This window comes from Pelodiscus sinensis, chromosome 5 (assembly GCF_052426305.1).
Source record: "Pelodiscus sinensis isolate ZL-2025 chromosome 5, ASM5242630v1, whole genome shotgun sequence".
NCBI lineage: Eukaryota > Metazoa > Chordata > Testudines > Trionychidae > Pelodiscus > Pelodiscus sinensis.
Genome location: NC_143056.1, coordinates 132,012,149 through 132,036,362, shown reverse-complemented (window position 1 = coordinate 132,036,362; position 24,214 = coordinate 132,012,149). Strand labels below are relative to the sequence as shown.

At 48.5% G+C, this 24,214-nt stretch overlaps 1 pseudogene across 1 annotated transcript; it reads right to left on the bottom strand.

Annotated features, from left to right (window-relative positions):
- Nucleotides 1-1,498: 1,498 nt before the first annotated feature.
- Nucleotides 1,499-23,736, bottom strand: LOC112544609 (interferon-induced very large GTPase 1-like; annotated as a pseudogene). The gene is made up of 5 exons (XR_016349740.1): nucleotides 22,670-23,736; nucleotides 15,975-16,277; nucleotides 14,405-14,470; nucleotides 12,064-12,135; nucleotides 1,499-9,091 (listed from the first exon to the last, which is right to left on the bottom strand). The product of XR_016349740.1 is annotated as an interferon-induced very large GTPase 1-like (transcript).
- Between the last annotated feature and the right edge of the window lie 478 nt (nucleotides 23,737-24,214).

The following is a 24,214-nucleotide window of genomic DNA, read 5'->3' as shown; positions in this document are numbered from 1 at the left end:
TTGGCCAGGGAGGCTGCTTGTTGGGGTGGTTGGGTGGTGAGTAGCCGTATTAATCAGGAGGGGTGCACTGGTTGGCAGAGGGGATAGGCTCTCCCATCCAGATCCCAAAAGGCATTCCAGTGCCCTTATACTCGTCCAGCTTAAGTCTGTAAGGAACTGGATTACCCTACACCTATTTAATTCCCCCTGGAATCCAAAATGAGTGTCCAAGTGTCAGTTCCTAAACGGATTTCATAAGAACATAAGAACGGTCGTACTGGGTCAGACCAAAGGTCCATCTAGCCCAGTATCCTGTCTGCTGACAGTGGCCAGCACCAGGTGCCCCAGAGGGGATGAACCGAAGACAAGGATCAAGTGATTTGTCTCCTGCCATCCCTCTCCAGCCTTTGACAAACAGGCCAGGGACACCATTTCTATCCCCTGGCTAATAGCCTTTTATGGACCTAACCTCCATGAAATTATCTAGCTTCTCTTTAAACTCTGTTATAGTCCTAGCCTTCACAGCCTCCTCTGGCAAGGAGTTCCACAGGGTGATTGTGCGCAGTGTGAAGAACTTTCTTTTATTTGTTTTGAACCTGCTACCCATTAATTTCATCTGGTGCCCTCTAGTTCTTATATTATGAGAATAAGTAAATACATTTTCTTTATTTATCCTCTCCACACCACTCATGATTTTATATACCTCTATCATATCCGCCCTCAGTCGCCTCTTTTCTAAACTGAAAAGTCCAAGTCTCTTTAGCCTCTCCTCATATGGACCTGTTCCAACCCCCTAATCATTTTAGTTGCCCTTTTCTGCACCTTTTCTAATGCCAAAATATCTTTTTTGAGGTGAGGAGACCACATCTGTACTCAGTATTCAAGATGTGGATGTACTATAGTTTTATATTGGGGCAGTAAGATATTAAAAAAGGGGTAGAAAATAAGAGAAAGAATAATTCCTAGCATTCTATTTGCTTTTTTGACCGCCGCTGCACACTGCATGGGCGTCTTCAGAGAACTATCCATGAGAACTCCAAGATCTCTTTCCTGATTGGTTGTAGCCAAATTAGCCCCCATCATACTGTACGTATAGTTGGGGTTATTTTTCCCAATGTGCATTACTTTACACTTATCCACATTAAATTTCATTTGCCATTTTTTTGCCCAATCACTCAGTTTGGTGAGATCTTTTTGAAGTTCTTCACGGTCTGCTTTGGTCTTGACTATCTTGAACAGTTTGGTATCATCTGCAAACTTTCCCACCTCACTGCTTGCCCCTTTCTCTAGATCGTTTACAAATAAGTTGAATAGGATTGGTCCTGGGACTGACCCTTGGGGGACACCCTCTCTATTCTGAAAATTTACCATTTATTCCTACCCTTTGTTTCCTGTTTTTTAACCCGTTCATTTAACTGGTCCAATTTGCTGGTGTATGTCGCAACTTGGTTTGGTGATGTGATGGGATCCCCCAGGGGTTAAAGCCGACTACCCAGTGCAAACTACTGGATGATGGTGAAACAAATGATTTTTTATTAAGCAAACCGATTCTTTTATTAAAACCAAATGACTTTAAAACGAGTTTTTAACAAGTAATTGCCTAGTGCTTTTACAGGCGGGAAAAACTGAATCAAACTGCACTTAACTGATTACAAACTTTGTGATTATAATTCGATTATATTAAATCACTATCTCTAATTCGCTTAAGGCAGCGCAGCATGCAAGCAAAAAATACAAAAACAAAGCCAATATAATGATAATAAAAACTCCGTTCACAGCCAGCTCCTCTATGGTTATTTTAGGGCAGCTGGTGGAGTTAGTCATTAATCTACCTCTGCAATTTAACCACTCCTGGGTTTCTATTTCTAACGCTTATACTTGGCCTAAATACAACACCACTACACAACGCAAGATTATACAATTAACACAGTGTGGTTAATAGAACTCAGTTAGGGTATGTCTACACTAGCTTGTTAGTTCGAGCTAGGTAGGCAAATGAGGGCAACCAGAGTTGCAAATGCAGCCCGGGATTTAAATGTCCCGGGCTTCATTTGCATGTTCCTGGGCGCCGCCATTTTTAAATCCCCCTTAGTCCGAACACCGTGCCCACGGCTACATGCGGCACGGAGTAGGTATTTCGAGATCCGAATTCAAACTACTGTTACTCCTCGTAGAGTCTCACAGGGGGTCATGGCTGAAACTCTACTCGAGGCCTCCCAGATGAGCACAACCTCCCGATGTGCTCGTCGAATGGCACTGAGGTCTGGCTGCTCACAAGCCTTGACGAGCCAATCAGCCTCTGCCCCCCACCCTGGCAGGAAAGTCTCCCCCTCGCTCTCACAGAGGTTGGGGTCATGGAGCAGGCCGCATTGCTGAGGTCCAGGCAGGTGTCAAGTTCCATGCACAAGGGTCTGCCTCTTGCCACAGCTTAGCCTTCATTTATATTAGCAGAGTCTTGACCATTTCTGGCTAGGCCTCTGGCCTCACACCAGGCCTGGGATATGTGGGCTTGTGTTCTAAGCCCACCTCTTACTACGGTGGGCGTGTATTGCGTTTGTAGCTCAAGTTAGGAACATTGAACTGTGTATCTATCATTGCAGATTTGCTGCTTTGGGGTCTCTCCCACTGATCAGATTTCAGGGCTATGGTGGCCCATTAGCAAGAGACAATGGAGCTTAACCTGATGTGTGGGTCAGCCTAGGAAGCACAGAGACAAGGGCCTTACAGAGACATGCGACTATGTCACTTGCTATGGGAATCCATCTGTATTTTTTCCATGAGAGCGGAAGGAAAGCTGGGACTGAACACAATGGATTCTTGCCTTCTGCAAATCCGATTCAGGGTGAGATAATCCACATGGTCAGTTCTCCTCTGGAGCTGAACTCAAGATGACTGCTGGAAACATCCAACCACTGAACAGGGGAAAGGCCTGGACCCATCTGTCCAGTGTGTGCAATGATGATTGGAGCAACTTTCAGGGTGAGGTATGACATGTCACTAGCTTCTTGAGTGTATTAAGCTTAGCTTGTGTGTGCTGGTGTATTTGGCTTGAAACCCTTTTTGGACTTCATACAATCACTTTTGTTTATTAATAAACCTGGTGGAAATAATTGTTACTAGTGGGGGTGGAGGGCAAAGAGTCTGAGCATAGCTTCCTTTGTGTCAAGAAAGAGGACCGATCTCACTGGTATGGAGATCTGTACCACGTAAGGGGGATTTATCTAGGGTGCACGGGGCTGGGTATGAAAGTGCAGGAGGCAGATATCTTGCTGTACTGTTTTCTGTTAAGGTCTGCAGAGGCATGGCCCACCTCTTGATCTGTGTTGCAACAGGCTAGTCTCAACACATTGGATAACAATCTGAAGTGTGTTTTGACCATCACACCCCAATGCAGTGAACGCATGTGGGGAAAAGAGCAGATGACCCTGCAGTTAAAGACTGATCACAATAATGCCCAGGCAAAAAGGCATTAAGACAAAGTGAATTAATAGGGGACATTAACTGGTTACTAGGTGTCACTTTTGCTTCAGCAAAATACATGTATGAGGCGGCAAATAGGTTAAAAATAGTTCATTATAATAAAATTTTATAGGCAGTTTTGAATGTTTCATGCATTTCCAGAAGATCATGTTGTGGGAAATGCCACAACTATACTGTGTTTCCCGATATTGCTCTTTTTATTTGCAGGAAATAAACATTCATTTGATTTATCAAAATTCCCAGCTAACTGAGGATTTATGAAAAGTCTGGAACTCCAATACATGTAGACTCAGACTGTCACTTATCTTTGTCAAAACCATGACCTCCTACTCTCTTTAGCTCTGTGAGAAGGTGGATTTGTAATGAAAACTCAAAATGACGCAAAGTAGCACATTGCAGGCTAATCACACATGGCAGTGATTGCTCACCCAAAAAATAGATGTGGAATGAGCAGTACTTTGGAGCGAGAGATAGGAGCAGCTAGACATAGTTGAGTGAACATTCCTCATCAGTAAATATGGAGAGCTTTAAATGTCCACTAGAAATAAGATTATTTGTTTGTCAAATATTCTTTAGTACCATATTAAAGCCTGGAGATATTGATATTTTTTAAAACCTTCTAAGTGGCATAGGCATCGGAAAGGAAGACAGATGTGGAGATGTGTAAATCCCACACACTGTTTAGTTATGGGTGGGTAAGTGTCAGCTCAGAGTTCAGTAGATCTCTGGTCGTTTTTCTATTGGGAAGCTGCTCTCGCAGACAACCAAATACTGTATTAGAGTCTGTGTCTCTTTTGGAGGTTTGTCTTGTTTTCAATTTACTTGGGGTTTGTGCTCTGTCCTCCTGGTGATGTGTTAGTGGATCTCAGGCACTAGGCCTTGCAACCCCACTTAAACAGACTCTCACACACTCTTTACTTCATGTTAAAAACTTGCTTGATGCTCTCCAGTGCCTGCTCCTTAGTAATGGTGCCCCAGTCCTCCGGGAGATCGGCTGGTTTAGCGTCATACTCTTCAGCAAACTGGTGATTGAACTTGTAAAAAACAAACTTCCAGTAACTGGAAGCTTCTATGCTGGGATCTGGCTGAATGCGCCAGTCCGGGTAATAGTCACGGTACTCTTGGTAGGGATGATCATTCCATTCTGTGTCTGAATTCTGGAATGTACCATTGCCAACCACATCCGACGAGCATATGCCATAGTGAAGCTTTTCATTATACAAAGTCTTATATTCCCCTAATCCTAGAGGCCGATGCACTGAAGCAAAGTGCTCCTGGTGACCAGGGGCGCCTGCCTCACAGGGGACCTTACAGAAGGGACACTGCTTCCCACAGCCGAACACTCGCTTGAACATTTCAGCCTCGGGTTTCACCGACAGATGGGAGAGTTTTGACTCAATGTCTGTACTTTTCAGATCAGCTAAGATTTTTTCTTCCAGATTTGGAAGAAAAAGCTGTATAAAATCAGAAAACTGCTCAGCACTGGCTGTATTTAAAAATTGCATCTCCACTAAATTATCCCTGGTAATCACTAGATCTTTCTGTAGCCCTTTGCATACAGAATCTAAAAAGTCAGAGACTTTGGTGTTCTTTGTAGCACTGCTGATTTTAATAGCCTCCCTGACTTTCTCTTTCATTGAGGACAGAATCTTTTTCTCCATGTCTCCCAAGGCTGTCGTCTTGCTGTAGCGCTCTAAAAGTTGTGTCCCTATCCAGCTTTTGACAAAATCTTCATATGTCCTAATATATTCCATGTAGCTCTCAAAGTTGTCCTTCTCCAACAACTCCTTCAGCAGCTCAAACTGAAAAAAACCACGGTTGCTGTACGTAATGGATTGCGAGCCGCTGAGAACGTCGTCCACTATTTGCACCCCAAGTATCCTGTTGACATACTCTACCAGGGCAGGTATGAGACACTGATCACAGAAATCCCTGGCCAGTGTTTGGCTCCCATCCTTTTCCAAATAAAGGGCTGTAAAAGTCTTGAAATACTGAGGTTTCAGCTTCTCCAGGCGTTGCACAGGTTCATTTTCTTTGATGAAATCTTCATGCATCTTCTGAAATGCATGAGCTGCTTCCCCCAAAATGTGAAGCTTCAGATCAACTTCAAAATGAGAGGTAGTGCAAAGTTTTAGAACATCCTCCTGTTTTAGCCTCTCATTAACCATACGCAGCAGCTCTCCACAGTAGGTTTCATCATAATCTGTTTCCGATTTAACTTTTTCTTCAATGTACTTCATGCATTCTTTCATTAAAGATTTAGCAAGCGCTTCAGTTTTACCATAACTGCTCTGTATGAAATATTCAACAACTTTTCTGTGCCATTTCAGGTCTAAATATTCATCTTTAATACTGAAAGATTTTATCCGGTAACACAGCAGGTTTGGTACTTGTTGTAGTATCAGCTTGACAGCACTCCCTCGGTTCTCCAGATCTTTTCTTAGCTGGAAATCCAGGTCTTGAACAACTTGACGTTTATGCAAATGACTGGGCTTTAACTCAGACAAGGTGCCTTTCCACATCCTTTCAAATTCTGTTTTCAGTTTCTCATCGTCTAGCTTCTGTTTTCTGTTCCGGCATTCGGCCAACAGCCTGTCAACTTTCCCTTCAATTGTCTGCTTGTACGTGGACAGGATAGTGCCTATCTTGTGCTGTCCCCTTCAGATTCGAATGGCTTCCTCACATTTACTGGTAGAATAATTTTCAAGTTCTCTTCTGAGGCTGTTTGCGCTCCTTTTGAAATCTTCTCTGTACTTTTCTATCAGGTTCAGATTTGCAGTTTCACCTTTAAAATACTGTTCTAAATGATCCAAGAGCTGCTGTTCTTCCTGCTGTAGTTTCTTCTGTGCCTCACTTTTTAATTTGCCTAAGAGGTTGCCCTCTGGTTTGTCTGCCAGATGATTCTGGATGAAAGTTTCCTTTTCGGATATCCAGAGATGCATCTCCTTCCGGAACCCCCATTCCCACTCAGAATACTTCATAGTCAGCAAGTTGTAGGCTTCAGCTACAAGGCTGTTTCTGAAGCTGAAGATGAAGTTTTCATGTTTCACTGAGGTCCACAGGCTTCTCACCCATTCAATAAAGTCAGGAATACTCTTGGCAGTTCTGTTTCGTGAACGGTTCTCCATGAATTCAAACAGGTATTTCTTTAGCTCACACACACTCTCACTGTATCCAGCGTTCACTGGGGCCATGGGCGGGACTCCATGCCATAGCCCAGGGATGTACCAATTGTGTTTTTCTGGGTCATACTCCATGATATCAGAAAATGTCATTTCCCTGCTTTGCTTTTCCATCCTGGCTGCAGCTCTGGTCATTTCATTCAGCTGCTCCAGGAGGTGTTTCCGGTCCCTCATGTTCTGCTCATGCGCAGACACATCACTGACATTCTGATGCACAAACTGGCAATTTGGCTTTTGTCCGATTTCCTCCATCCTGAGGAAGGCATGGACTGCGATTTGCAGAACGTCCTTCATTTCGGTGGCGTTCTCCATGGCCATGTTAACAATGGTGATATCGCTCAGTCCTATGACCACAGTGGCCAGCTCATTGTCATGTTGGTAACTTTCCTCCAGCTTGGCCAGTTCGGGGGCTTTCAAGCCTTCGGTGTCGATCACCAGGATGAAATCGCAGCCACTTAGCTTCTGAACAGCTTCTGTAACTTTAATGAGCGTCATGAAGGCTCCTCGCGTACATCGGCCGCTGCTCACTGCAAGCTGCAGGCCAAACATGGTGTTGAGGAGGGTGGATTTCCCAGTGCTCTGCACTCCCAGCACCGTTACAACCAGCATCCTGGACCTTTCCCCGAGCTTGGCGTGTAGCTGAGTCAGAACATCGGTCACCCACTGCAGCGGGATGTTGGAGGCATCTCCATCAATCAGCTCCACGGGAAACCCTTCCAGCATCAGCTCAGCCACAATACCTGGGATATGGATGAATTGTCTTTGGCTTTCTGCCATTTTCCCTGCTTTAACCATCGAGCATTCAGCCTCATAGAACTGCCCGAGCTCGCGCATGAAATGCTCCACCCCGAGGGAGCTGTCAGATATTGACTGATCTAATTCTTCCAGATGTTTTTGGTCTGCTCCTGGAGTTTCACATTTCTCTTTATACTCCGCCCGCATCTTAGAAAGACTTTCCCTAGCAGTGTTATCCAGGCTAAATTTCATCCACTTCAGGAAGTAATGTTTCTCCATTGGAGACAACTCTCCTATTTCCATGATAAACTTGATCAGACCACCAGTAAGGTCACACTCATACTGCTGTCTGCGGATCTCTAGCCATTTCCGTTTCAGCTCAGACTTATAGTCTTCAGTGGCCTTGTCCCCTTGCCTTTGCATTCGGCACTGCTCTTTCTCCACTTTACCCAAGTTTCTCCATGGATCTCTCTGGAGTCTCAGATTTTCCCTTTTGTATTTTGCGACGTCTCTTATTTCTGCAGTGATTTCTTCAGCACGTTTCCTCGCATGCTGACATTCCTGAGAGTCCTCATCCACCTGCATTCCTAGCTCATGAGCCATCACGGCCATGGCTTCCAAACTCACTGTCCTGGGAGAGGAGTTCACTATATTTCTCATAGTGGACTGAATCATTTTCACGAATCCTGCATTATTGATGCTGTTGTTTTTCACCAGTCGTTGTGAATTCCTCAGCTTCAGCACAGGGGCCAGCTGATTAAGGAATCCCTGAGTTTCTTTGAGTATCTCACTCTTGCAGTTGAGGATGAAGTAATATTTAGCAGTTGACTCTTTCAGAGAGGAGAGCAGGGCGTATTCTCTCTGACTGATGCTCTCAGTGATGATGAACACCGCTGAGGAGACTTCTGTTAAAAAGCTGAACTGGAGCCAGTGTGACTCAATGTCCCCGCGCAGGTTTGTAACTGCGACAGGCTCGGGGAAAAGATCTGAACTTTCCTTCCCAGCAGGGAAATACCAGGCAATTTCAACCAGCCCCTCAGCGATTTCCCGCGGGACGTCCCCAGACTCCATGTCCCAATGCACAAAGAAGTCGTGGTGCTGCTGGGCGGGGCTGAGAACCTCGTTGAGGAGCTGGGACTTGGAGAAGCGGCAGCTGCCCAGCCGCACAAAGGAGACGGTTGGCATTTGGGTGAGCACCAGGCTCTCCTCCCTGAACCCTCGGCTCTGTGCCAGGGAGTGCGGCCGCCACCTCCTCACAATGTCCCGCATGGCCCACAGCAGCAGGGTGCCCCTGGGGGAGTCGAGGGGGGGCAGCAGCAGAGGCAGGGCAAACTGGCACATGGACATTTTGGACAGGATCTCCTGCTGCAGGAAACTGTCCGAGCAAAGCAGCACGGCGCAGAGAACGTCCAGGGGGTGCAGGGAAACTTTCATCTCAGCATCACTAAAACAGAAATTGTCATCAGTATACAGATCCTCATCATCAGCCATTTCTTCTGCAGGCGCCTCGTGCCCAAGGCTCGTGTTCCTGGCCGTGCCATTCAGAGCCATGAGCTTCCTCATGAAATGCCACGGTAAATCCCCTAATGCCTCTGGAACCCTGGGCTTTATGCTTTCTGGGCAGATCTCCAGGACGTCCCTCAGCCCGATCTTCCTGCATCTGTGCTGCTCCAGGTTTAGTCTGGACAGAACATCTTGGGCTGCTTTACTTCCCTCTGCAAATACCAGTGAAAACAGAGTAAATGTTCCGAGTACAGAAAGCTGCTTTGTATAGAGTTTACCAATTCCTTATGCTGGCTGATGTTGGGGGCGTCATGCAGAGGTAACTGTAATTTAAAGAAAAGCAGAACCCAGCAAGTGACAGATGTGAGAAGCATCCTGAGCCCAATTCATTTCTTATATACAGGCAGTCCCCGGGTTACATGGATCCGACTTACATCGGATCCCTACTTACAAACGGGGTGAGGCAACCCCCCACTAGCTGTGCCCCCTCCCCCAGCCGACCGCCGAGACGCGCCACAGTCCCGCCACCTGCGTCCTCCGCGGCTTTTCTCAGCAGACACCTCAGCTTGAGAATAAAGGACTGAGGGAAGTGAGGTGTGGGAGAATAAAACTGAGCTCTGGAGAAATGTTTGTCTAGAGTTTCCCCTACAATATGTACCAGTTCCGACTTACATACAAATTCAACTTAAGAACAAACCTACAGTCCCTATCTTGTACGTAACCTGGGGACTGCCTGTATATTGGTACAACAGTAAAACCAATGGGAGTGTTTTAGTGCAAATGAACTATCGTTTGGCCCATTATGAATTCCATAAAGGCTGTGATGGTTGGCATGCTTTGGGCCCATTCCTTACCCTCAGAGCAGGGAGAAGTAGGGATGTCAACTAGTAGTTGACTAGATGATTAACCAGTAATCCTAGGCTTATCAGTTAATCTAGTCAGCGACTCCTTTCCCCCTCCACTTGCTGCCTGTGATACAGAAGCATCAAGGGGGGGAGCAGGAGCTAATGCTGGGGAGAGCCAGTATAAAAGCTGGTTCCCCCCAGCACTCCCCCTGCACTGTTACCTCTATCAGAGTCAGCAGAGCGGTGGGTGGTTACGGGGGCCAGGGGAGGCTGCTGCAAAATCCGAGTAGGCACCTGAATCCAGATCTCCCACCTCCCAGGTGAGCTATGAGGCTATGAGGTATACTGGTAGAGGTCTCTTATTTTCTCCTACAAAAGCTGTTATCCTCTGAGTAAAACATTAAACTGTCCTTGAGAATGAGAATGAGCCAATGGCAGGACAGTCAATAAATAGACTGTGTTTCTCTCCAATACAGGTTTCTTTCATTTTATGGGTTTGCTTTGTTTAGCTGTGGTCCTGTGGATCGCTGCTTGATTTCTGTTATTAAACAGGATCTCCGACTCTCTCTGACTCAGTACTTGCAAGAAGGGAAGAATCGGCTCTAAAGCCAGCCAGTGGGTAGGTTGGAATTTTCCCAGTTTACTGGGTGGGGGCTCAAGCCGGCTATAGTCCTTGTGTTGAAAGAACCTCCCTAGATATTGAACCCGGTCCTTCTGGTTGCCGACTGCCACCGGCAGAGGGTTACATGTTTGTGCAGTCTCAGCCTGCAGGGAGGGTCAGATTTAGCGGGGGCCATTGGGTGACTGCCCAGGGAGCTGTGGTTGGAGTGTGGCGCTGACAGGGAAGTGCTGTGAATGTGCAGAGGCAAATCAGAATCCCCCCGCTTCCTGTCTGTGGAGGAACATGGCTGGTGGGGGAGGGCAAGGTGATGCACAGACACTGCTGTCTCTTTCCATGTTCCTCCATGTCCCCCTCTGGGGGTGAGAGCAGGAGCAAGAAGCAACAGGAGGGTTCTGTGCATCCAGGTCACTTCCCCTCCTCCCCCCGGGCTGGCTGTGCAGGAAGCATCAGGAGCTGCTTCCTTCCCCTTACACAGCCTAGGAGGGAGCCCTTATATTGATCCTCACTCCATGCGTCACTGGCAGAGAGAAGCAGCATCTGAGAGAGGCTGTGCAGCTGCGCCTGTTTTCAGTGAGTGCAGGGATTAAGCACAGAAAAGGACTTTCAGTGGTTAAAGGGAAAGGGGGAGAGTGTAGGGGTCGGGGAGCAGGAGGTGGGGCTGGGTTAGGGGAGAAGGAGGCACAGAAGGGGGTGAGGAGGGATTAGAGAAGGCAGCCCAGTGCAGACAACCCCATAGGGGACAGACGTGATGGGAAGTCGTAATCTCAGGCCCTGAAGTCAGTTAGGAGCTCTGGAAAATGTCCCCTTAGCCCAGTACAGTGTCTCCAGTTTTGTCTCAAAGCCTTTTGGTCTGCCCCAGCATTAACCTTCTCACTTGGAGCCAAGATGGTCTCAGCTGCTAGGCAACCTCTGGGGCATTTCTCAGTCGTGTTGTAATTAGAACTTCGCTCTATTTGCTCGGCAGTTTGTGCAGTTGTGACAGTTCAGTCTCTGCCTCAGGCAGTCTGTCCATCTGTGGGTCCATTTGTTCAAGAACGCCTCCTAAGCGGCAGCAGTAACGACCGAATCCGGTAGGCAGCTTCCTCCTACTCTGACGTAAAGCAAGGTCGGGGTTTGGCTGTGCCAGGAAAACGGGAAGTGCCTGGAATTCCATTGTTTCCCATAACACAGAGAGGGAGGGGACTGAGAGGAGGGACAGATACTCTCTGCAGTGACCACTGGGGGCAGTGAGCACAGAGGACAGTTACACTGTAGAGTGACCACAGGGGGTGGCCGTACCAGGAAGGGAGTGGCCAGCTGGGATCTCGGCTCTCCATATTGCCAGCCATTAGCTAGAGTAAGTGGCCTCCCTGCCCCAACCCCTCTGCCCTCCAACTCTTGACTGCAGCATTGGACATGGGTGGGAGCACGACTGGGGTAGATCAGCACGGCCCCATCCCCCAGCCTTCCAGGGGCTGCACCCCTCCGAGGAACTGCAGGGCCAGCACAGTCCTGGTCCCCCAGAAGGAGCTGTTGGCAGAGCAGCGTGGTCACAAGGATCCTCCATCCTCGGAGTAGCAACACCGTTGCTGCTGTGGGTATCCCCAGTGAGACCTCCAGACTTGGCAGCCCCCAGCCCTGACTCCTGCTCCCCCCACCCTCTGCCCTGAGCCCCCACAAGGACCCAGACCACACTGGGGAAAGTCTCTAGTGTTAATAAAGAAAGAAGGAGAAATACCTGGGCAAACTTTCGTCTTCCCAGAGAACGTGCCATGCTGAGTTTCTGGTTCCTGTTTCAGGTGTAAAGCAGCTAGCAAGAGAACCAGAGAAAACCATTATCAGTGCTGATTTATAACAATCTTACTTCACAATTGCAACCATTTATTGTACTGCACTTCCCATGTTTCCCTCCATTTGAAAGGGGGAGAATCTCCCCAAAAGCACAGGGGAGTTCCCTTTTCCCTTCCAAGGCACTTGTCCACCTTGTGTCAAACTCTTACAGATGTGTGTGTGAAAAGCCCTACACACATTCTTTATACAGCACCTCAGCCTTGAGGAGCTGTCATAGCCCTTACCTTGCAGGGGAAGTGACATCTCTCTCTCAACCCACCTAGTTAGTGTCCACTGATGCAAGGGCAGGATTGGTTGGTTTCGAGTCAGTCAGAGGAGACAGGACAGCAGGGATAGGGAGATTTCAGGGAGGAATAAGAACAGTAGCTTCATCACACTCACTGCCTTGCACCATGGGAAAGTGAGCTAAGTCATAAAATACTGTTTATTATTGTCTGCGCTGGCCACTCAGGCTGTGTCTACACTACAAAGAAAAGTCAGAAAAAGACACGCAACTGCAATTTACGGATCTTTTTCCACTTTTCTTTGGAAAGAGGTTTTTCCAACATTTGGCCCATCTACACTGGGCCACATGTCAGGGGAAAAAGCTCTTTTGAACCTTCTTTCTGTCACATAGAAGTCAGATGTGGGTCCTGCAACTTAGCAAGTCTGGGAAGGAAGTTTCCATCACTGGCGTACCCAACTTAGCAGAGTTTGGTACCCTGCAAGCCCAAACAGCACACCCGGTAAACAACTGGGCTATGGCTACACTGAGAGTTTTCTTGGCAAAAAATATGCTAATGAGGGACTCATTTGCATGAGTTGCAATCTCATTTGCATATTTTCTGCCAGTCCGTTTTTTCACGAGGGTTTTTGCACAAAAACCAGCAGTGTGGACATTTTCCTTTTACGTGGAGTCACAACGGTGCACGGAACCGTGTGGCTCACGTCCGAACATTGCATGGAAACCAGTCAGGGTCCCGGAGCGCAGCTGCTCACCGGAGGGGTCACTGCAATGCCCAGTTCCTGCCTTCCCTGACTTTAGTTCCCCGAGACTGCCCCTTACCCCGTATGCCCTGCTCCCTCGGATCCCCGGCTCTCCTGTCTGCCCACCTCTGCCCCTGCCTGGCTCCCGGACTCCTCATGCCGCCCAGCATCCCAGACACCAGGCTGCTGGGGTAACCGGGCTCCCAGACGCCCCTGGCTGCCTGGCATTAGATCTCCAGTCTCCCGTTCTCTCTGGGAGACCAGACCTGTTAGTGTATGTCAAAATGCCTGCCACAGGCATCAGGATGTCAGAAATGCGGGGTAGGGAGGGTTCCTCATAGGTAGAGCTGTCCCATCCATAGGACAGTTTGGGGTGGCTACCTCAGGCCCTGTACTTTGGGTGCCCACACAGCGGCCTCTGCAACCATGCTATGAAAGGGTCTGAGGGATACATGGGGGGAAGGGGCCTAGTGTGGGGTGGTGAGTTCTGGGAGGGGTGCAATCTTAGCAGGAGCCACACACTTGGAAGCCCCGTGCAGCTGGCTTGCAAGCAGGGAAACTTGTAAGCGGCAGTGGCAGAGAGGAGGCGAGAGGCAGGCAGCTGTTTAAGGCAGGCGGGCGGCGGTAGGAGGGTCGGCGGGGAATGCTGCCTGCCTCTCGCCCCCTCTCCGCCACCACCTCTGGGCAGCTCCAATTGTCCGGCTGGCCGGAGCACTTCTGGTTCCAGTTGGTGCTGGACTATCAGGAGTGCCGGACCACTGGATGCCGGACAACTGGAATTTGACTGTACTTGCTTTCTCTGTAAATGCATCTAACTGCTGCTTTTTAAGTAGAACTGTCCTATGGTGTAAATAGCAAAGTGGGGTGTTCTGTGCTTTGGGGGCAGAGGATCTGGAGTTCTGTGAGAGGATCAGAAGCTGGACACTAAAGACAGATGCTTAGAAGCCTCAGGGGCTGGTTTGTTTCTATTGCTAATCTGCACAGGTACAGCAGATTCTGCTTGGGCTGAGAGGGGAGTGCGAGTGTTGTCCATGGCTGGTGGTGCCTGGGAGCTGGCCCTGGCCGGCACAGACAGAGCTTCCGCACACCGAGGGCTGGTGGTAGCAAGGTGCCTCACAGCCCCGTCACCCCCAGGAATGGTCAGAGTTTCTAGAACAGCTGTTCCGTAGGCTGGCTCAGGGTTCCAAATGTAGCCGTGTTGCATTTGATTAATTAGAAGGGCTCAAAAAAAGGTGAAATCAAAGGGCTAGAAGAGGAAATACCTTTGGGAAGGTCTTTGTCCCCTGAGTTTGGGGCTTCGTGAAGTTCTGGCACAAGACTTAAACTATCTAACAAGGGAAGCAAATAAGAGAGATTATTGGAATGCAATGAATTCTAGTTACTTTACAAATTGATGGAGACCTATTGAGTTTCCTTCCATTGCAAGTGAACAGGAACAATGTGGGAATGAGGAAACGTCAGTTTAAAACCTTTTAAAATAATAAGCAAGCCTAATGGGGTTGCTGGGAGCAGAATTCTCAACTCCTCATTTCATGGGTCCCATTTCAAATACAGAAATTCAATTGTTATTTTCCCACCGACTGCCCCCTACAAGGGATGGAAAATGCTGTTTAAATGGTTAACCTGTTAAATGTAGGGTTTAAATGACAATTAACCTGTTAACTGATAAAACAAGGCTGGGGCAGCGAGCAAGGTGCGGCTTACAGCCCGGGGGCGGGGGGGAAAAGCAGGGGAGGCTCTGCTGGCCCCATCCAGGTGATACTTATCGGGTAACTAGTCAACACCCCTTCCCACTACAGTGCAACCCTCAGCTCTGTCCCCACAGTGGGATTCTCCAGAAGCAAAGGGAAATCTTGCTCCCCGAGCCCCGCTGCATCGGAGATCAGAATTTTGGACACAGCAGCTTCTCCTGTCTCAAAGGGGAGGGCCAGGGTAGTGTCGTGCAAAACAGGGGAATGCTTACAAAAGACAGCCTCGCATTGCAGGCTCTTTGTCGATGTGCACGCTCAATGCTGGAAAATGGGGGAAAGCTAAAATTGAGGGTGTTTACACTGTTTTTATATAGGGAGATGTACCATCTCATAGAGCTGGAAGGGACCTTGAGGGGTTATTCTAGTCCAGTCCCCTGCCCTCATGGCAGGACCAACTACCATCCCTGACAGATTTGCCCCAGATCCTTAAATGGCCCCTCAAGGATTGGACTCACAACCTTGGGTTTAGTAGACCAATGCTCAAACCTCTGAGCTATCCCTGCCAGTGCATGAATGTAATTGCATGAGAACTGAGTTCCGCTGTCTTTCTTGATTAAGAAAGGCTGTTTAAGAGAGAGGCACACCCAGTATGTTGTAACTGTTTAAGAAAGAGAGGCACACCCTGTGTGTTGTAACTGTTTTCTTAATCAAGAAATCCAGAGGAATTAAGTTCTCAGGCAATTACATTCATTCCTGTAAAAAGTGTACTCCAGTCCTTAATGAGGATGGTACAGTTTTCCTTCACAGCCTTGTCTAGTCACAATTAGTTACTGAATTTGCACAGTTTGTGAATGTTTTCATTTGGCAATATTGCTGTACATTTAAGTGCACAAGCTGAGTCAAAGAGCCCTAAAAAATCATCATTGCCTTAAAAACGTAAGATTAAAAACTTTTTGGAGTTTTAATGGCCTTTGAGTATTTAGGGTTACGTTTTATAGTTTTTCTTTGCAGTCATGAGAACTAGAATGGTACTTTTTATTTTAAAGCAAAGCTGAGATGGTGGTGATCACCCAAACTGAAAACAAATAGTTAGACACACACACACAGCACACTCCATGCATACATTGTGCAAGGTTCTTACCAGATCCTGTCTCAAAAAGTTTCCCCAACAGATCTCTCCTGTTGATGGATTTCAGCACATCCGCTGTCACTTCCCGCCCATAGTCTTCTCCATAGTAGCTGAGTAGGTCTTGAGTTATTTTCAAAGGTGTTGCTTTTTCTAGTTTACTCATGGGGATATTGTCATAGCCCTTCTTCAGCTTACATTTGTTCAAATAGTGACTGAATTTCTCAAGGTTATCCCCTGTCAGTTCCTCAAGTGTCTTATGCATGCAATCAGTCACAGTTTTCTTCATGTTGTCCTCTTCTCAGCTCTCTGAGCAGCCTGTGGGGGAAAAGGCAAAATCGGGAAATGGCTTGTTCACAGAAAAAGCATCAGGACAAAACTGGAACTTAGGATGACTCAGTAGTTCCTAAACTTTTCGGCACCACGCCCTCTTTTTGATTTTTGAGAAACCCTCATGACTCCCCCGCCCCCCAAAAATAGCAGCAAAACCTGGGGTGGGATTGATGGAGGTGTGTGGGGCTGAGTCGCCTTGCGCCCCCCCTGGAATTTCTTCACACACCCCTCCAGGGGGCACGCCCCGCATTTGGGACCCATGAGCGTTCTCTTCACCTCAGCTCCCCTCCCTCCTGGCCTACAGCTCTCTCCAGTCACGCAAACAAGAATGGCAGCACATTCGCGCTGAATCCCAAATGGAAACTCTCCTACAAAACACTAAATTGGTTCCTTCCCAGAACCAAGACTAAGCTAAGACAAAGCTGGGTCAGTTAGGCCACTAGAATAAAATCTATCAGATGAGACGAACACAGAAGAAAAGTTTCAGGAGGGTAGCTGAGTTAGTTGTTTTTTAAGTTTATCCTGTACAGACTAATACTCTGGTAGCACTTTATAGATATGTCGATGGGATCATGAGCTTTCGTGGGCACAGCCAATTCTTCAGATGACTGGAGTGTTGTATGTCCAGAACCAAAATAAACGGGGGAGAAGGGAGGGGTTGGGGAAAAGGAAAAAATGGGAGGGGAGGACAAAAGGAGGCAGTGGGTATATAAATATCAAAGGGAAAACCGAGCTGGTATGTAAAAGGCAAAACTGATAGAAGAAAAGAGCAGGGACAGTAGTGACGTCATCCAACATTTTTCTAACCGAAAAGGGAATGAGATCGATAGTAAAATGTGTACGTCCCACTCTCCAGTTTCCCCCAGTTTGCTTCTTCCGTTCTTTTGTATGTGGTCTCACAGAAGGGGCAAACGAGGGTCAGACCAAAGTCCATCTACCCCAGCATCCTACCTGTATGTATCCCTGCCAAACTAGTTTTCATTTCATGCGTCTGATGAAGTGGGCTCTGGCCCACAAAAGCTAATGCCCAAATGAATGTGCTAATCTTTAAAGTGGCACGTGGATTCTTCGTGGTTTTTGCTGAAACAGACTAACACAGCTACCCCTCTGTGACTTGTCTTCTGACAGTGGCCAGTACCAGGAGTTCTAGGGGGAATGAAGAGAAGGGGGAATCAGCAAGCGATCCCTCCCCTGTCCCTTATTCCCGGCTTCAGGATAAACGAGGGGAGGGACACCATTCCTGTCCATCCTGGTAAAGATAATTAAATAATTGAGACACAGGTACAGACATTACATCCCGTCACATAATTAGGGGATGTTTTAAGGCCCTAAATCAGCACTCCTGGTTTGTAAAATCCTGGTTTGTAGGTTTGCAGCCCCACCTACAACCCTGCCCCCTCTGCTGATGTCCTGCCCCTTCCCCCACAGGGAGGGGAAGAGGAGGGGCAGTGTGCCAAGTGTGTGAAGACCCCCCACCACAGGAGGGAAGAGCGTGTGCACCCCGGCATCCCCAGAGCAGTGGGAAGGGCGGTGGCTCCAGCTTCTCCAGCTCCCAGAGCAGTGGGAAGGGCAGTGGCTCCAGCTTCTCCAGCTCCCAGAGCAGTGGAGAGGGTGGGCAACATGCAGGCTGAGCCACCGAGGAACATGGGGAGGGCAGATGCCAGGAGCAACAATACTCCACAGCAGGTGTTTTGGGGGTGGAGGGTGAGAGGGGCCAGGCTGGCGGTTTGGGAAGGCAAAGCCTTCCCCTGCCTAAGCCACTGGGTGCCCATGGAGCTGCACTACATGTCCACACAATGTGTCCCTGGCTACAGTCTTTGAACGATGCACCCAGGGTAATTCTGCTCTTCACCAAGTTGTTTTGCAGAGAGAAATGAGTGTCCGAGAGAAGTGAAACTGTTTCCACTGCCGCAGTGATCGCCTGCTACTTAATTTCTTGCCTTGTCTCTTTATTAGTCTTTTTCTGCCATTTCTTCCCTTACTCCTGGTTTGCTTCTCCTGTGCTGGTCTGCAAAGTCATTACAGGCTGGACCTCTCTGGTCCAGCACCCTTGGGACCTGACCTGTCCTGAAAGAGGGGAATTGCTATATCAGGAAAGGTCCCCTGCCCCTAGCCTGCCAGCCCACCTCCCCTTATGGCCTGTGGTGCCCCACTGCCCCCAAGCTAGGCCCCACTGCTGTCCAGACTGGCCCCAGCCCCCCCAGCTACCTGCCCAGCTGGAGTTCCACAAGGCTGGAGCTCCTTGACTACCAGGGCCAGAGAGCCCTGACTGCCACCAGAGCTCCATGACCACTGCCCGTCCCGTTACGGCTGGGCCAGAGCTCCCTGCCATGCCACCCACCCTCCCTGGGATGGAACCACCAGCCCCTCCTGCCATACTCACCCTGCCACTAGACCTCCCTCTTCCTGAGCTCTGTGGCTCGGGGACATGTGTGGTCCTGCCATAGTAGGGGGTCAACAAACATGTGGACAAGGAGGATCCAGTGGCTATAGTATAATTAGATTTCATAGAATCCTAGGGCTGGAAGAAACCTCACCGATCCCAACTCAATCGTCCCAGCCAGGGCTTTGTCAAGCCAGGACTTAAAAACCTCTAGGGATGGAGATTCCACCCCTCCCTAGGGAACCCAGCCCAGCGCTTCCCCATCCTCCTTGGGAAAGAGCTTTTCCTAATCTCCAACCTAGGCCTCCCCCAATGTATCTTGAGTCCATTGCTCTAGGGATGTTAAATATCAGTTAATTGAATCGTTGAGTAACCTCATGAATTCTTAGCAGTTACTCGACTATTCTATAGTCCCTGGAGGTCACTAGGCAGCCAGTGTGCTCCAGCCTCACTTCCCCTAGTCCTCTAATCTTCTCTTCCAGTGACCAGTTTGCACCTAGTGCAGATTAAATCCCTTCTATCTTCCTGTTTTTATTAAGTACAAAAAACAGGATTTAATTAGTTGCAAGTGAAAACAGGCTGATCAAAGTACGTTCTAATACACTAAGGCTACGTCTACATTGGCAAGATTTTGCGCAAATAATTTTAACGCAAGAGTTTTTGCATTAAAGTATTTGCGCAAGAGAGCGTCTACACTGGCATGTGCTTTTGTGCAAAAGCATCCGTGCCAGTGTAGACGCTCTCTTGAGCAAGAACGCTCCCATGGCCAGTTTAGCCATCGGGCTTTCTTGCGCAAGAAATTCATGTTGCCTGTCTACACTGGCCTCTTTCGCAAGAAAAGTTGCGCAAGAGGGCTTATTCCTGAGCGGGAGCATCGTAGTTCTTGTACAAGAAGCCCTGATTTCACATATTAGAACGTCAGTGTTGCGCAAGAGCTCCCCGCCAGTGTAGACAGGCAGCATGTTTTTGGGCTCCCGGACTGTCTGTGCAGCGCTGTGTTCCCCAAGCCCTCAGCCCTCAGCCCTCAGCCGGGCTGGGCGGATGCAGCCGTATGCTTCAGGCTCCCGGCAGAGGCATAGTGAGGGTTACCAGGTGAGCTCTTATTGCTGGCTGTGGAGAGAGGAGGAGGGGTTGGATATGGGCCACAGGAAAGCAGGGTCGGGGCAGTGGAGGTGCCCGGGGGAGATAGGGAGGGGAACAAGCTGGCGGAAGCAGGGCTGGCCAGGGGAGATCGCGGGGGTGGGAACCAGCTGGCGGGGGCAGTGAAGCTGGACAGGGGAGATCGCGTGGCAGGGCTGGCCGGGTGGGAGGGCAGTGAGGCTGGCCAGGGGAGATTGCGGGGGGAGGGACTGGCTGGCAGAAGCAGGGCTGGCCGGGGGGTGGGAGCGCTGGGGCTGGCCAGGGGAGATCGCGCCGGGGGGTTGAGGGGAGAACCGGCGGGCAGAAGCAGGGCTGGCCATGGGGGGGAGCAATGAGGCTGACCAGGGAAGATCGCGGGTGGGAGGGAAATCAGCTCACAGGAGCAGCAGGGCTTGCCAGGAGAGATCGGGAGAGAATCAGCTGGCGGGGACAGCCGGACTGGGGTGGGTGGGGAGAATCGGCCAGCAGCGAGCAAGACAGTTGAGGGCACACGGAGATCCTAAATAAAAATTTAAAAGCAGTGCCTATTAAATATCCTCGCTACTGACAGTGAGGTTTAAAGGCACTGCAATGTGTCAGAATCGAGAGAACCTGGTGTATTCACCATCCGGAATGAGACTATGGATTAAAAATTCCAAAGATGGTGTCAGCTTTCTGAAAATAAATGAGCCCCTTTTCAATACATGAAGTGGTGGTGCAGGGTTTTATTGGATTACAGTCCATTTTTTCAATCCATATTCCCTTAACTTGCTGGTAAGAATATTGTGGGTGGCCGTATCAAAAGCTTTGCTAAAGCTGGCTCTGGGGGGAGACCCAAAACACCATATTTGCATATTCATAATTTGCTTAATGAATATGCAAATATGCAAATGAATGTTGCCGGTCCTTCAAAAGCTCATGAATGGATTTACTGGTCCCTGTGTCAAAAAGTATGGGAACCCCTGCCCTACGTAAAAGAATAAATGGACACAAATCAGATATTAGGAATCATAGAATCATAGAATAATAGGACTGGAAGGGACCTCAAGAGGTCATCGAGTCCAGCCCCCCGCCCTCAAGGCAGGACCACGCTCCGTCTACACCATCCCTGACAGATGTCTATCTAACCTGTTCTTAAATATCTCCAGAGAGGGAGATTCCACCACCTCCCTTGGCAATTTATTCCAATATTTGACCACCCTGACAGTTAGGAATTTTTTCCTAATGTCCAATCTAAACCTCCCCTGCTGCACTTTAAGCCCATTACTCCTTGTCCTGTCCTCAGAAACCAAGAGGAACAAATTTTCTCCTTCCTCCTTGTGACACCCTTTTAGATATTTGAAAATCGCTATCATGTCCCCCCTTAATCTTCTTTTTTCCAAACTAAACAAGCCCAGTTCATGAAGCCTGGCTTCATAGGTCATGTTCTCTAAACCTTTAATCATTCTTGTCGCTCTTCTCTGCACCCTTTCCAATTTCTCCACATCTTTCTTGAAATGTGGCGCCCAGAACTGGACACAGTACTCCAGCTGAGGCCTAACTAGTGCAGAGTAGAGCGGCAGAATGACTTCACGAGTTTTGCTTACAACACACAATGCAATGCAATATACAATGCAATATACAAAAACCTGTAGGAGAACACTGCAATCTCCCTGGACACACAGTAGCAGATTTAAAGGTAGCCATCCTGCAACAAAAAAACTTCAAGACCAGACTTCAAAGAGAAACTGCTGAGCTACAGTTCATCTGCAAATTTGACACCATCAGTTTAGGATTAAACCAAGACTATGAATGGCTAGCCAAGTACAAAAACAGTTTGTCCTCTCTTGGTGTTCCCACCACCACATCAGCTGCTAGAAGTGGGCCTCACCCTCCCTGACTGAATTAACCTCGTTATCTCTAGCCTGCATATTTATACCTGCTTCTGGAAATTTCTACTACATGCATCTGACGAAGTGGGTCGCCCATGAAAGCTTATGCTCCAATACATCTGTTAGTCTATAAGGTGCCACAGGACTCCTTGTCGCTTTTGCAGATCCAGACTAACACAGCTACCCCTCTGATACTTGACACCTAATTCAATGTTCCTTGTAATACATTACTAACCTTTCTTCTTCATCACTCTCAAAACAGCATTATAGAGGCTCAGTCCAGCTCATTAATTTTACATGAACCCCACATTGATCATTGCTATTTACTGTAAGGAAAATTTTGTTTACCTGGCCCATCCCAACTTCACAAGGCAGAAGACACTCAGATACCACAGACAAAAGCAGGCTATAAATAAGATCCCAAGAGGCAAGGGAACTGGTGTGTATACACAATGCAGCTTGGGGGCTGATAAGCCCAGGTTAAGGTTGATAAGCCAGCCTGTTTCCCCCCACAGGGCCAAAAGTATTTCTGATTCTTCTGAAGTGTAACCATGAACCTGATTTTCCAACATACTCCAGGTTAGAGGCAATTTTGCTTCCTCAGTTGATAGTACCCACAATTTGCACCTGCAATAGAATCAAGAGGAAGCATTGGTGGAAAAAATTGCGGGCCCAATTTATCATGGATGCAAAATTTTACCTGTGAAACTGGAGGCTCAGTTTTAAAAAATCAAACCCATCGGATTACAAAAGACTATTTTTTTAAATTAAATTCATTATTAATTCTCACAGACCATATAGCAACATCCTATATTAAATGAGCCTTATCACTGAAAAATGCCATACAAGAGGCACCATGGTCCAGTGTGTCCTAAACTTCTGAAAGCCGAGGTACTGTACATAAAATGAAACCAAACATTGCTTCTCCCCACTAACACTGCCATCTAGTGTTAAAGACCAGCCATAATTTAGATTTTCGTAATATACTTTCTCTTCTTCCTTACATGCGATGTAGTTTGCAGTGCTGACTTTTCAAACAGGATCACAGGCATTTGAGTCAGTCCCCATTGGAATGAATGGGACAGCTCCCACCTCTCCAACCTATTATTTCAGGATCTCTGCAAATGCAGACAGACCACAGCGTCATCAGTTATCAACTTTATCTTGATGCATTTCTCTGCAACCATTAACAACTAAACTTACTTTGCAAAAAATGAAAGTTAACACCAGGGAAGAACTGGATCTCTGCATGTGCCCCCAGGACTCGTCCTTCATGCCCCACTATCAGGGGGCTGTGCCATGCACTTTGGGGAACACTGCCATGGGCAAACACTCCATTTAGTGACATTGACATAATAAACCAGCCTCGCGACTGCCAAGCTCCATGTAACTCAAGTGCTGAGAGAGCCCAAGACAACTCAAAATGGGGGCAGTTTATATGAATGATCCAAGGCTATGGGGTACCCTTCCCCCTCTGGTCCATGGTATCTGCCCGCCCACAATTCTCCTTCAACCTTACCTTGTGGTGTCTTCCTGCAGCATAGGACTGGGGCTTTAGTACCTTCTTCTTGGATCTGTGATGCACAGAACTGCTCTCCCCCAGGGATATTTGGGAGGCTACCCCCTCGCTCGAGTCCTGACAGCTCAGCAGCAGAAACATGGAGCAGAGAGCTGGGCTGAGGATGCTGCTCCCCCACTAACGTGTCAAGTAAGACTCTGTGCCCTGGCCAGGCAGGTGAGCTCAGCCACAGGGCCAAGCAGCCCCCAGACCATGTTTTCAGGATTTAGATAGATGCAGATCTACAAGGCATGTCCCTCCCCTGGGCTGCCCTGGCCCAACGCGCAGATCCACCACTGTGAGTAGGGAACCCAGCACCAACTCCATGGCCCAGTGTAGCACAAACGCAGCAGCCCACTGCAAACAGGACCCATGATGTGGGTTGGAGGGGCTTAGAAACTAATTCTTCACTGACTGCCTCCCAGAATCCCTCCACCTGCTCCTCCAAACTCCTCTTTCCCTCCAGAACGACACCCATTTCCAACTCCTCCTCTCCCAGCTTCCCTCCTTCCCCTGCCCAACTAGCCCCTTCCCCGACTTACCCCCTTTCCAATTGTTCCCCCTCTCAAATTAGCCCCTCCCATAACTGACTCCCCCCGTGAGTCTCCCAAAATTGAGCTCAATCTCCTGGAGGCTCCTGAAGACAAACCAGGAGATCGGCCATTCAAAGTCCGGCAGTGCAGGGGGCTGAGGCAGGCTCCCTGATTGCCAGGGCTCCACACAGCTCCTGAAAACAGCCACCAACCCACAGCCAACAGATGGGGCACCCTCAGGGGGTCTCCACATGCTGCCCCCAGGAACTGAGGTCAATGGAGCTGCAAGGGCAGTGCCTGCAGGTGACAGACGTGTGTGTGGCCACCTGCCCCCACACCTCAGGGTTAGCGGGGAATGATGTGCTGGCTGTTTCCAGGGCAGGCAGGGCACCTGCCTCAGCCCCACTGAACCTCCAACTGGGATGTGGAACTGCCCAAATTTATGTGGCACCTGGCTC